Below are 12,514 nucleotides of genomic sequence, written 5' to 3' on the forward strand. Positions count from 1 at the left end.
CCACTATGTGATTCTCAGGATCGCTGTCCTCTTCTGACCACACTATTTCTCCTCCCACTAGGACCAGTTTTCTGTCTATGCCCACATGGCCCTTTGCAGGCTGGTTATTTCCTACTGTCAAGATTCTGGGGAAGCCGGCCTCTGAGTTCCATGGCATACCTGAACCCCAGCGGAGACTAGGGTCTACACAGAGAGAAGGTGTTGTTCTAGCGTGGAGTTTGGGGAGAAGGCACTAGACATACCCCAGAGGCACCATTTGCCTCTTTTGTGTGTGTAAACGGGAGCCTCTTAGGGGTCTCAGCCCTGAACACAGTCTTTTTGAGGGAGAGGTTTGAGACTCTGTTTTAAAAAGAACAAGACTATTTTTCTTTCTTTGGTGTATTAGTTCATTCTCACACTGCTATAAAGAAACACCTGAGACTGAGTAATGTGTAAAGAAAAGAGGTTTAATTGGCTCATGGTTCTGCAGGCTGTACAGGAAGCATGGCTGGGGAGGCCTTGGGAAACTTACAATTATGGTGGAAGGTAAAGGGAAGGCAGGCACAGCTTACATGGCCAGAGTAGGAGGAAGAGAGTGGGGACAGGTGCTACAAACCTCACAGATCTGTGAGAATTCACTCATTGCCATGAGAATAGCAAAGGATAAATCTGCCCCCTTGATCCAATATCCTCCCACCAGGCCCCTCCTCCAACCTTGGGGATTACAATTTGACAGGAGATTTGGCCAGGGACCCAAATTTAAACCATATCATGTGGTTACAGATAAAAGATGGGACACAATTATGTTGGATGCATTAATGGAAAGGACAACACTTATTCATCCTGAAGTATAATCAATGGAGGAGTAAAATGATGTAGAGTCATTTCCTAATCTGGTAAGAAGATGGGCTCAGAAAAGCAGTAGGCACTAGAGGTCTTAAATGAGGGGTATAGAGAGGGGTACAGAGAAGAGAGACAATGGATTAACGCAGAAATGTATCAAAGACCTTCCAGTTTTGACTGTGCTAATTCCTCGCTTCCTCTCCAGTTGGGTGTTGGTAAACAGCAGCTGTGCCTAGAGGTATTTGTTTGGGTGGCAAGATATTGAAAACCCTGCAATTATAATTTTAAACTTTTTTTTTTTTTTTTTAAGAGAAGACCACATTCCAATGTAGGAAGAACCTGTGTCCCAAACTGCAATAGTTGGTATAGTATGGGAAAACATTTAGTTAGACATCTAACACACGTTTATTGATTGTTTCATGTTTCAGTCCTGGTGCTGAATGTTCTACTTGTAACGATAAGCTCACAGGCTTATTCTTTATTACCTAAGCTTGACATCCAAAGAGCATAAGGCAAAACAATACCTAGAATTGTTATCATCCAGTTTTAAGTTTCTTAATGGCTGCACCATTTTATCATATTTGTGGCCTTGTGTCCATTTATGTATTCATTTAACAATACAGTCATGTACCACATAATGACATTTCAGGCAATGACAGACTACATATATGATCATGCTCTCGTAAGATTATATTTGTGCTGTACCTTTTTATGTTTAGATACACAAATACTTACCATTGTGTTACAATTGCCTACAGTATTCAGTAGAGTAACATGCTGCACAGGTTTGTTGTCTAGGAGCCTTGAGATGTACCATATAGCCTAGGTGTGTAGTGGGCTATGCCATTTAGGTCTGTTTAAGTGCACTCTATGATATTTACACAATGACAAATTGACTAACATTTCTTAGAATGTGTCTCTGTTACTAAGCAACATATGGCTGCATTTATTCAGAGATAGATTGTTGTGTGTAATACACAGTGACATTGGGTATAAAACAGTTAATAAAGACAAGGAGCTTTTCTTGTGGAATTTATATGTGAGAGGGAGAGAGAGAACAAAGATGTCAACATCCAAATAAATATACACATACAGCTTGTGCTATGAGGTAAACAAGAGGGATAATGAGATAAATAATAGGAATGCAGGGAGTGGTTTTTCTTAAGAAGTCAGAACCTCTCTGATTTAAGTAGTAGATACTTAATGTGTTTGTGAGAATTACATATGATTGTGTATCTTCTGTATGTATATATCAGTGAAAAGGTTTCTTTACTTTCACAAAAAGTTTGCATTAAAATTGTATGCACCCACTTTAGAGAGTCAGCAAATCCTGAGGATCTGTTGGGAGAAACAGTCTTCAGCCTCCCTCTTTTCTTTCTTCCAGAGAAAACTGCCTTTTACTCTTAGATGGATCTGTTTGTGACTTCTGTGTTGATGATTTGGGGCATGATAGCTTTCTTTCCTCCTCTTGCTCTGGTGCACAGGTGTATCCTTCCCATCCTCCTCTTACAGATTTATCTTCAGTTTGATTACAGCAATATTCAAGACCTGCATCATTTTGACCACAGTTAAGCTGGGATTACTTGTAATCACATATGATTACTTTTCTTTTCCTGTATATTAATGAGGACTAAGCTCTGATTCTTTATTTTGCCCAAACTCCTATCTAAGGGGTCTGGGGAGTCATGCCCTACAAACCATAAATTCTCATCAGATGGGTTTTATTTGACTCTGTATATCATGACTTACTTTCCAATCTGACTCTGGCATAACAAGGAAGAAAATAAAAAATGTTTTACCCCAAAATATATTTCCTTGCCATGCCTTGAAATTGCCATACGAAGTCTCTTCTGGGAAAAATCCACATTCTGTAGAGAATCACCTACCTCCCCTCCCCTCCCCTCCGTTCCCCTCCCGTCCCCTCCCCTCCCCTCCCTCCCTTCCTTCCTCCCTCCCTCCCTTCCTTCCTTCTTTCCCAGCTCCAGGAGATAATCAACTAAGAGGTAGGCACCCTTTTAGGTCTGAAAAGAAACGTTTTACAACCGGCTCTCTGAAGTCTACTAGCTGAGTGATTCCTCTGCACAATAAAACTTGGTCTCCACAATCCTTTATCTTAACCAGACATGCCTTTCCATTAATCCCAGGTCTTCAGATAAACTCAACCAATTGCCAACCAGAAAATGTTTAAATTTACCTATAGCCTGGAAGCCTGTACTTTGAGTTCTCCTGCCTTTCTGAACCAAATCAATGTATTTCTTATATTTGATTGATGTCTCATGCCTTCCTAAAATGTATAAAACCAAGCTGTACCCTGACCACCTTGGGTACATGTTCTCAGGCTGAGGGCTGTGTCATGGGCCATGGTCATTCGTATTTGGCACAGAATAAATCTCTTCTCATATTTTACAGAGTTTGACTCTTTTCATCAACATTAATAATTATATTGTTTTTGAATCTAATGTTATTTTCCCATGTATCCCTTACTCAACATCAAACACTTCTTCAGCTGTCTAAATATCTAAATACTGGCCGGGCGCGGTGGCTCAAGCCTGTAATCCCAGCACTTTGGGAGGCCGAGACAGGCAGATCACGAGGTCAGGAGATCAAGACCATCCTGGCAAACATGGTGAAACCCCGTCTCTACTAAAAAATACAAAAAACTAGCCGGGTGAGGTGGCGGGCGCCTGTAGTCCCAGCTACTCGGGAGGCTGAGTCAGGAGAATGGCCTAAACCCGGGAGGTGGAGCTTGCAGTGAGCTGAGATCCGGCCACTGCACTCTAGCCTGGGCCACAGAGCGAGACTCCGTCTCAAAAAAAAAAAAGAAAAAAAAAATCTAAATACTATCTAAATAGTATTACTTAGAAAGTAATAACAAGCATTAGCCACCTGAAAAAAAGGAAGTTAGATTAATAATTTGCCTCTTAACCCCTCCCTTCATACAGACCCTCACCCCCATTGGTTAAGTAGAAATGTAGATTTGTTTTATATGGGTGGTGAACATATGAAAATGAAGCTAAAATGTAGATCAAACTATAGTGAATTCTGACAAATGTTAATTTGCCCTTCCACAAAGAAATACCAGATACTTACTTGTACTTCTGTTTTGGATTTCAAAGTCCAGGGAGCTAGACCTTTAGACAGGCTTTTACTTGCTTCTGTCCTGATGCTTTTGTGCAAGGAGGCCAATTAGTTTTTTGTTTCTTGATCTATAAGAATAAACACAATTTTCCAGCTAAACTCAGGCTTGGCCAAGAGGGCAAGGATGTGGCCAGAACTTTTACTACTAATCAATGCACAGAAGCCCACGCCAGATGAAGGCATAGAATTACTCTTCCTATCTTTGTGGATGTCCACAAGGCAAAAATGCAAAGGTGGTTTTTTCACTCCAAAGTGAGACAATAATATTTTCCCCAAGCGTATAGGAATTTTAATCTGTGACTGTGATTTTTAAAATAAAATGTATTATTAAGGTTTTATAAACCATTTGGAAAGAATGAAGGGCTGGTAGTAATACAGAAATACTGAAATACCTTAGTCACCATTCTAAAAATAAAATCAGAACATAAAACTATTCAATTTTCAGAAAAACACAGGAATAGTAGAGAAAGTTTTCTTTCATTTTTTTTCCTTCCTTTCTGAATTCCTTTCCTTGAGCTAAGAGGCCATGTGGATTATGATACCTTGGATTATTATACCTGTGGATAATTATACCTCTTCTAGAGGATGGTCCATGCCTTGCAGAAGTATGAAATCTCAAGGCCCAACTCTCAGATTCTTTCAAAAAGTAATAGTTCTGCACTGAAATCTGCCAGGTACTGTTTTAGACACCATTTGAGGCACACATGGGAATGAATAAAACAGATAAGTGTCCTTGCTCCTGTGGAGCTTTTGTGAGTGGCCGAGAGTACAGAAAATAATAATCATTGTCATTATAACAATTTAAATATGTAACATATTAGATATTGGTAAGCGCCAAGAAGAAGAAAAATAAAACCAGAATGGAGGATATGGGAGAACAAGGGGCTGCAATTACAAATAGTGCTGTCCGGGAAGGTCTCGCTGAGAAGAAGCTGTCTAAATAAAGACGCAAAGGAGATAGGAAATGAGCCATACAGAGGTCTCTGGAAACAGGAGTGTGTCCAATGAATTGAAGGACCAGCAATGAGGTAGGTGAGGCTGGAGGGAGAGGGCAGGAAGTAAGAAACAATACAAATGGGGTGATAGAGGCCAAGTTGAGTAGAGCCTTGGAGGCCATTGTAAGGGCTCTTGGTTTCTCTCATAGTGAGATGAGAAGGCATGAGTAGAGTGTTTTAGCATAAGGGGCTAAGGTTTGGATGAGGACCAGCAACGGCAAAAGCAGAGAGGCCTGTTATTAAGCTTCTGCTGCCATTCAGATGCAGAATGAGGTGGCCCAGGCAGGGGAAGTATAGTGGAGACAGTGAGGAGTGGTCAGGCTCTGGATCTCTCTTGAAGAAAGAGCTGGGGAAGACTTGCTGATAGATTGAATCTGAGGAATTAACGAAAAAGAGGTGTTGAGGATGGCTCCAGAGTTTGGAGCCTGACATGCTGGAAGAGTGGCACTGCCTTTTCTTGAGGAAAGAAGACTGTGGGAAAAGAGCTGGAGTAAGAGCAGGAGCTCAGTTTGGACTTGTAAAACTGGAAATGACCATTATACCCCCAAGCAGAGATGTCATATAAGCTGTTGGGTATGTGATTCTGGAGTTTACGAGAGACACCTGGGCTAGAGATGGAACTGAGGGAGGCATCAGCTCATAGATGATTCTGATAATTCTGAGGCTGGGTGGATCACCGAGAGTGAGCATGGACAGAGAAGAGAAGAATTCCAAGAATTCCCCAGGGGCTGGGGTTGAGGAGAGGAAGAGGAACCAGCACTGAACAGTGAGAGGAACAGACGGTGAGGAAGGAGGAAAACCAGGAGAGGGAGTGTCCTGGAAACCAGATGAGGACCATGCTTGAAGGAGGAGAGCATGATCAACTCTGGCAAATGTGTCGGTGTGCCTATGGGAAAGACCCTGTAGAGAAAGGAAACCTGACACTGTAAGAAGGAGAAGAGAGAACTGCTGCAGCAATTTCCACAAGTACCCAAGAGACTTTAGGAGCCGGAACATAAGCGGAAGGCTTAACCCTACCTAGATGTAGGACAGTTCATCCATAGGAATAGGTGAAAGGAAGAGGAAATGGGCACCCATTTGTATGTAGGATGAGAAGAAGCTTCCTATGCCTTCTATGTCTTAGCAAAATAGGAAGTGAGGTCGACGCTGGGAGTGGGGATGGGTTGGGGGTGTCCTGAGGGTTTGAAGATGGAAGACAAGGTGTGAAGAATGGGAAGATGAAAGGACTAGGGAAGCAGAGTATGATTTCTGGGTACCACTAGGGGCTCCTAAAGATTAATGTCATGAATTTAAAGTGAGGCTGATCAGTATGGCTGTGTGATTTGCTCTAGCTGCATTTAGCTACACAGGTCCACGTACAGAGCAGGCTGAGTTAGACATATACAGAGTTAATGTTTCTCCCAGAAAATAGACCCCTGATATCTTCACTCACATCAAAGGTCAACATATACCAGAGTTTGCTATAACAAGAAATGTGACCATAACTGTCTGTGATCTCTCTCTTTTCTTGTATATTAGCACCATCAAAGGTGAATTTTCTAGTTTTAAACAAAAGCCACGAGTAAGAGCAGCATGTTTACATTGTGACATAGCTGTGGTGAGGGAACTGGGATCCCTCGCCAGCTAAGTGTTTCACTCTGACCCATGAGCCTTGAGTGCAAGATTCAAAGTCATGCCTTAGAAAATTTTATTTGCTGGTAGAAAGGGCAACTGCTGAATTCGTACACATCAGTTTCTCTACTCTCGTTCAAGCTTGCCGTTTACCTTCTTTGATCAAGCTGATCCACTTGTGTGCCACTTGGCCTACACAACAAAAGACTGAGGACCCAGCAACCTTGCTTCATTCATATCTGGCACCACAACCATAGTTCTTCCTTCATTTCACCTATTTTGTGTCCTACCTCTTTCATTCTCAAATCTTGCCCTTCATCTCTATCTTCTGGCTATAGTCTCATGTTGCTCTACTAAGCAGTACCTGACAAAGTGCCATAAACTTGACTTTCCTTTTCAGTAATGTATTACCCTTTCCCTCCCAACTCAGTCCACATTCAGCTTCCCTGGGTGACAGTGTTACCCAGTGCAGTTGAAGCCTCGAGGTTGGTCACTCACGTGGCTGACCCAAATGTTTGGTCTTTTTGGTAAGTCTTCCTGGAGCTTATGAAAACACATCATCATGGTGGATGCCTACTATGGCGTACATTAAAGAAACATTAGTGTAAATTCTTTTACTTCTTACTTTTGAAAGAGAGGGTCCTGTGAGGTGCAGATTACCGTTAGCTTGGTGGCATGAGGCAGAGGAGATGGGATGGGTGGTTGTTCTGGATCAGTGTTTCTGGAGGGACAGTCCTTGAATTCTCTGTAAGATAACTGCTTGAGTTGCTCATCAAAAATAGAAATTCCTGAGTCCTTCCCCAAATGACAGAATCAGAATCTCTGAAGGTGGGGGCTATGATGTTGCTTATTTGATTAGTACCCAAATGTATATACAGTCTAAAGTTTTAGGGCTACTAGTCTAGAGCAATTGCTCCCAAACCTCGTGGTTCCTAAACCACCCACTGGAGATGGTTAAAGTGCAGATTCAAAGACTTCATCCCAGACATATTAAATCAGACTCTGGTGTGGCCTGGGACTCTGAATTAAAAAAAAAAAAAATAACAGTAACAATAATCACAATAATAATTATAACGATTCTGATGATCAGCCAGGTTGGAAATGTAAAGCATCCCTTATGCCAAACTTTTTTCAGCTCATTTGAAAAAGATTCTTTGTGCTGGAAAATCTCTCACTTCATAAGAGAGCACCAGCTCTGGATGCTGACTGCCATTCAACTCCTGCAAAGTTACACCTCTGGAATACATGGCTAAACTGAGGGCCTGTCGGTTTTGCTCTTTTAAAGCTAGGCCTCCCAAACCTAGTCACATTGCCTGGTGGAGATTTGAAAGAACATGGATTCTGAAGCTCAACCCACACCTATTGAATCGTGGTCTCTGGGAGTGGTGTCCAGAATTCCTATTTTGAGAAGCATTCAGATGATGATGAAGATGAGACAAATTTGGGAGCCATAAGTCTATGACCGTGGAGGGAACTGCCAACATAACAGCCATTTGGGGGTGCTGCAGCAGCTGAACAGTTGATGAAAACAAACATGCCCTCAAACTACTGATTACATCAACTTGATACTTTCCATTGTCTCTTACCTAAAAACTCTGTGAACATATTCTGCAGACTTCTTCTTTTCTTGCCTCATCTCCTAGCCTCCTTCTGTTTGTCTACCAATGATGCCACTGCCTGCCCTCTGGCATGGCTGCTTCCAGTGCTCTGTCAACATGGTGTCTGGTTGCTGGCAGAGACCAGCCTAAAACTAGAATTGTTTATTTTCCGGAATTATATACCTACTCTAAGGCTGTAGGATTCTAGCTTCTATAGTTAGGCATGCATGACTTCTTAGTTGTTTTCAATACACTAAATTTAATAAATACAACAAAAGTCTTGGAAATAGGATCTAGTAAAAGACTGAGTTAAGAGAACTTTTTTCAGAATTGCAGTGTTACTGCTCTTGAGTGTAGGCGACGAACTGAGGTCAGAGACTGGGGCTAGGCTCTTGGTAAGGAGGGATGCATGTAGACAACTGTCCTCGGTACACACAATGTTTGAAGAGGAAGGTTAGAAAAGAGTAGCTTGAAAAGAGTTTATTGGTTTTAGCCCCACATATAAATCATTTTCTTTGAATTACTTCTAAATAAATAATGTACTTTCATAGACAATAGCATGAAATTTTCAGTCCAGTGTGTCTAGAATTATCTCAGATTTTGAATTTTAAAAGTCTAAACTAAGTTTACTAAATGGATAAAATTGCCATTTTTTTCTTTCCATTTATATTTTATTGTTCTTAAGAAAGCAAACAGGGTTTTTCAGAATAGCTGATTTTTAATTACATCAGTAGCTTAGTGTTAACTGAAGAAATATTAGAAAATACAAGAAATGGAATAACGCGAATTAAAGTTGCCTTGTTTTTTTTTTTTTTAGAAATGACTGTTGATATTTAGGGGAATAGCCCTCCTGCTTTTGAATACAACACCCCCACCCCACTCAACTATACATACTGTTTTGTAACTTGTAAACACAATGATTTGGGGAATCGAAAGTTTTTTGCATCTACCTCCACTGTGTTTATTTTCTCTTCCACCTCAGGGCCTTTGCACATGTGCTTTCCTTTGCCTGAAGTGCTTTACCCACCTCCTCCAAGTGGCTGTTTTCTTAACATTTGTGCTTCAGGTTAGAGATCACATCCTCAAGGAGGCCTTTCTTGAACACTCAATCTAAAGTTTCACCCCATTTTCAAATCATTCCTGATCTTTTTTTTTTTTTTTTTTTTTTTTTTTTACCTCCGATGTGACTTTCTTAATAGTTTGGTTTACTTGTTTCCTGTTTGTCTTCCCCACCACAGTACAGGTGCCATCAGAACCAGGGCTCTTTCTGTCCTATTCTGTCCTTTCTGTACACCCATTTCCTAGAACAGGGCTAGCCCAGAGTAGGGATTGGATAGACGTTTGTGGAATAGATAAGTAAATGACTGACAGACTAACTACTGAGAGGATGAATGAGACCGTTGGTCTGGGAGGGTGGAAGTCAGAGCCATAGCTAAGAAGGTGAGCTGAGAGTCCATGGCTGGGCAAACAGACAAAACAGGATGTTTAAAAGTGGGATCCCTTTTAACAAGCCCAGAGAGATCTTAAAGGCACTGTTTGGACCCTAACAAATGACAAATAGCAAAACCTAAAAAACGTTTCTTTAATCTCAGATCCAAAATGACAGTTTGATAGAATTCAAATGATTCTACAATTACGTCAGAGCTTTTAGATTCATAGCCTCCTTGTTTTTAGTTTGCCTTTTTCACCTTAATTGTTTAGACTGAAAGTTTGTAATTTCTTACCAGTTTTGAGTAGTTGACTCTAGAATAACACGAGTAATTTTTCTAAATGGCATTGCTTGTTGTGTCATTGATTCAGCTCACTGGCACATCCTTGTCTCTGATCTAAAATTGTGAAAAATGAACAATATGTTGAGATATTAAATTATGCATGAATCTTCAAGCTATAAGCCAGCTACCTGACAGTGAGGTTATTACTGTGAGAAATGTCTACAATAATACTTCGCTTTCATGTCACATAAGTCCTTGACTTGAGGCTGCTAGGAAATTAATTAATTAAAGGAACTTAAGGTTCGTTAAGTTTCAACACCTTTGGGGAAAAAAGAGCAGATCATTACTTTTACTCAGAGATAAGACAATTGAGAAACAAGCATTTTAATCAGAAGTGTTGGTGAGAAAAACCATAATAAATTTGGAGGATTTTATTTAATACTCAGATCTGTCTTGAAGGTACACACTATTTTGCATGTGGAATACATAATAAGTTTGTCGTTCTGACAAACTTTTGATAGAATTCAAATGTGGACTACATAATAAGTTTGTCACAATAAAATTTGTCATTCTGCTTCTTTCTTGGGTATTTTGTGGTCCTTGGGCAGCACAGTGTTTCTTTTTATTGCCTTTCCTTTCATGTTAAATGTAAAGATAGAAAAATGAACTCAAAGGTAGTAGTTTGTATTTCTCTATGCTTGTTTAGGAAATCTATTCTGTTGTTGTAGTTCACAGGAGCTTCTTAACAGATAGGCAGTGAGTCAGTCCTTAGCAAATTGTAGAGGAGGTCAACCTTTCCCCATTTCTCTTCCCTTCACCTGGGTCTCCTTCTCCAGCCACTACTCTGTGGTGGTTGCAACCTCATCCACGTTGAAAAGCCCATTCTGACCTGTGGCTTTCAGCGCTGGGGCCTCTGGGAATGTCCAACCAGTAGCACCTGCAATCCTCGGAGAACCCACACTCACCACACTGTCTACGGCACCCTTTCGCACGTGCTCTTGATTATAGCCTACCGTTTATTCCATTCATGGCATTTATCATAATTTGTACCTCGATTTCTGAAATTTGTTCATTTAATATCAGTCCTTGGGATAGGATATAAGTTTCATAAAAGCAAACTCTATCTTCTTCATCTTTTGTGTCTCCTGTACCCCAAATCCATGAAGACTTGAGTCTCTTCCCCTCACAGAGGGTATTTGCTTAGAAAAGGGATAAAAAACACCTGTGATGGGATGAGGGAAAAACAGCTTCACAAGCTAGAGGTACTTTTTAAACTTGAAAGCTACAGGAAATACATCATGTCAGGGAGATCAAAAAAAGAAGAATGAGAAACACATACACACTAATGAGGTCATTTACAACTTAATTGACTAATGGAAGATGTATTTCATTGTCCAAAAATATTTCCTACAATAGACACGTTTTATGACTTCATGGTTCTCGAAAATAAATTTTCCTAGCTTTGGATTTAACATAAGACTTGGGGTTAAGGAGTTACAGTCCAGCTGAGGAAAGGCAGCCTAAAACATAAAACAACATTTTGACATTTCTAAGAGATATGGCCTCCTTTGTCTTTCTCCTTTTTAAATTATCTTGCCCTTTTCCTCTCCCTTTTTTTTCCTTCCTTCATTCCTTTCTTTTTTCTCCTTCTTTTCTTCCCTCAATAAATTATGTCAAAATAGTACATGCTAGTAGTAATGCTATTAAAATAGTAATACTATTAAAATGTCAAATAATAGTAAAGGGTTTATATATCAAAATACGCAATTCCTGGTCCCAACATGTTCGTTCTTCCAACTCCCTCTCCCCAGAGACAACCACTTTTGACTCTTTAACCTGTTCCTTCTAGCATTTTATGCCTTTAAATAATATGTGAATGCTACTCTCTTTTGATTCATCAATTTAGACATAATCTATTGAGTTTCTAATATAGTAGATGAGGATTTAACTCCTTTATATTACCATCCTATCTGCTTCTCTTCACCTATTCTCCTGATTTAATTATACTCCAAATTTTTGTTAAGTATATACTCAATGTTAACATTACTATGCCTAGCTAAGTTTTATTCACAGCTGAAAACTGTAATATCTGGGTTCCCGAGGATCAGGCCCTGAGACAAGAATTCAAGCACAAGTAATTCCTTTGGGAGGCACAGGAGACACCAGTAGAGGGGAAAGGAAGTGATAAACAGAAGAAAAAGCAGTAATCGAGGGTGCATTATCAAGACGTTGCCACTATAGGTAATTGGAGCTTAATTCTGTGAGGGAAACTCTGGGAACTGGTGTAAAACTCACAATTCAGTGCCATCCCACCTGAAAGGTGAGGGAGCTGGGATATTTGTATACCAGTTTCTTTCAGCCACTTGTTGAAGGCTGCTCCCAAGGGTCGTTAGTTCCACAGTACTTCCAGCCTGCCATGTACAGGCAGCATGGCCTTCTGAAGCTTTTGTGAAAGTCTTCTGCAAAGAGATGCCCATGCTGACAGTTGGAAGCTGGCCAAGAAGACAAACTTTATAATGCATTATGATTATGTTTTCCTTCTTTTTCTTTCCTGAAATTAATAATTGCCTTTTAGGCCGGGCGCAATGGCTCAAGCCTGTAATCCCAGCACTTTGGGAGGCCGAGACGGGCGGATCAC

General features: G+C 40.5%; 1 protein-coding gene across 3 annotated transcripts in view; it reads left to right on the top strand.

The window, feature by feature from the left end:
• Positions 1-12,514, top strand: part of KCNAB1 (potassium channel, voltage gated subfamily A regulatory beta subunit 1) — a 411,274-nt gene that overhangs the window by 105,276 nt on the left and 293,484 nt on the right. The window lies entirely within an intron of this gene.

This window comes from Colobus angolensis, unplaced genomic scaffold, assembly GCF_000951035.1.
Source record: "Colobus angolensis palliatus isolate OR3802 unplaced genomic scaffold, Cang.pa_1.0 Scaffold48, whole genome shotgun sequence".
NCBI lineage: Eukaryota > Metazoa > Chordata > Mammalia > Primates > Cercopithecidae > Colobus > Colobus angolensis.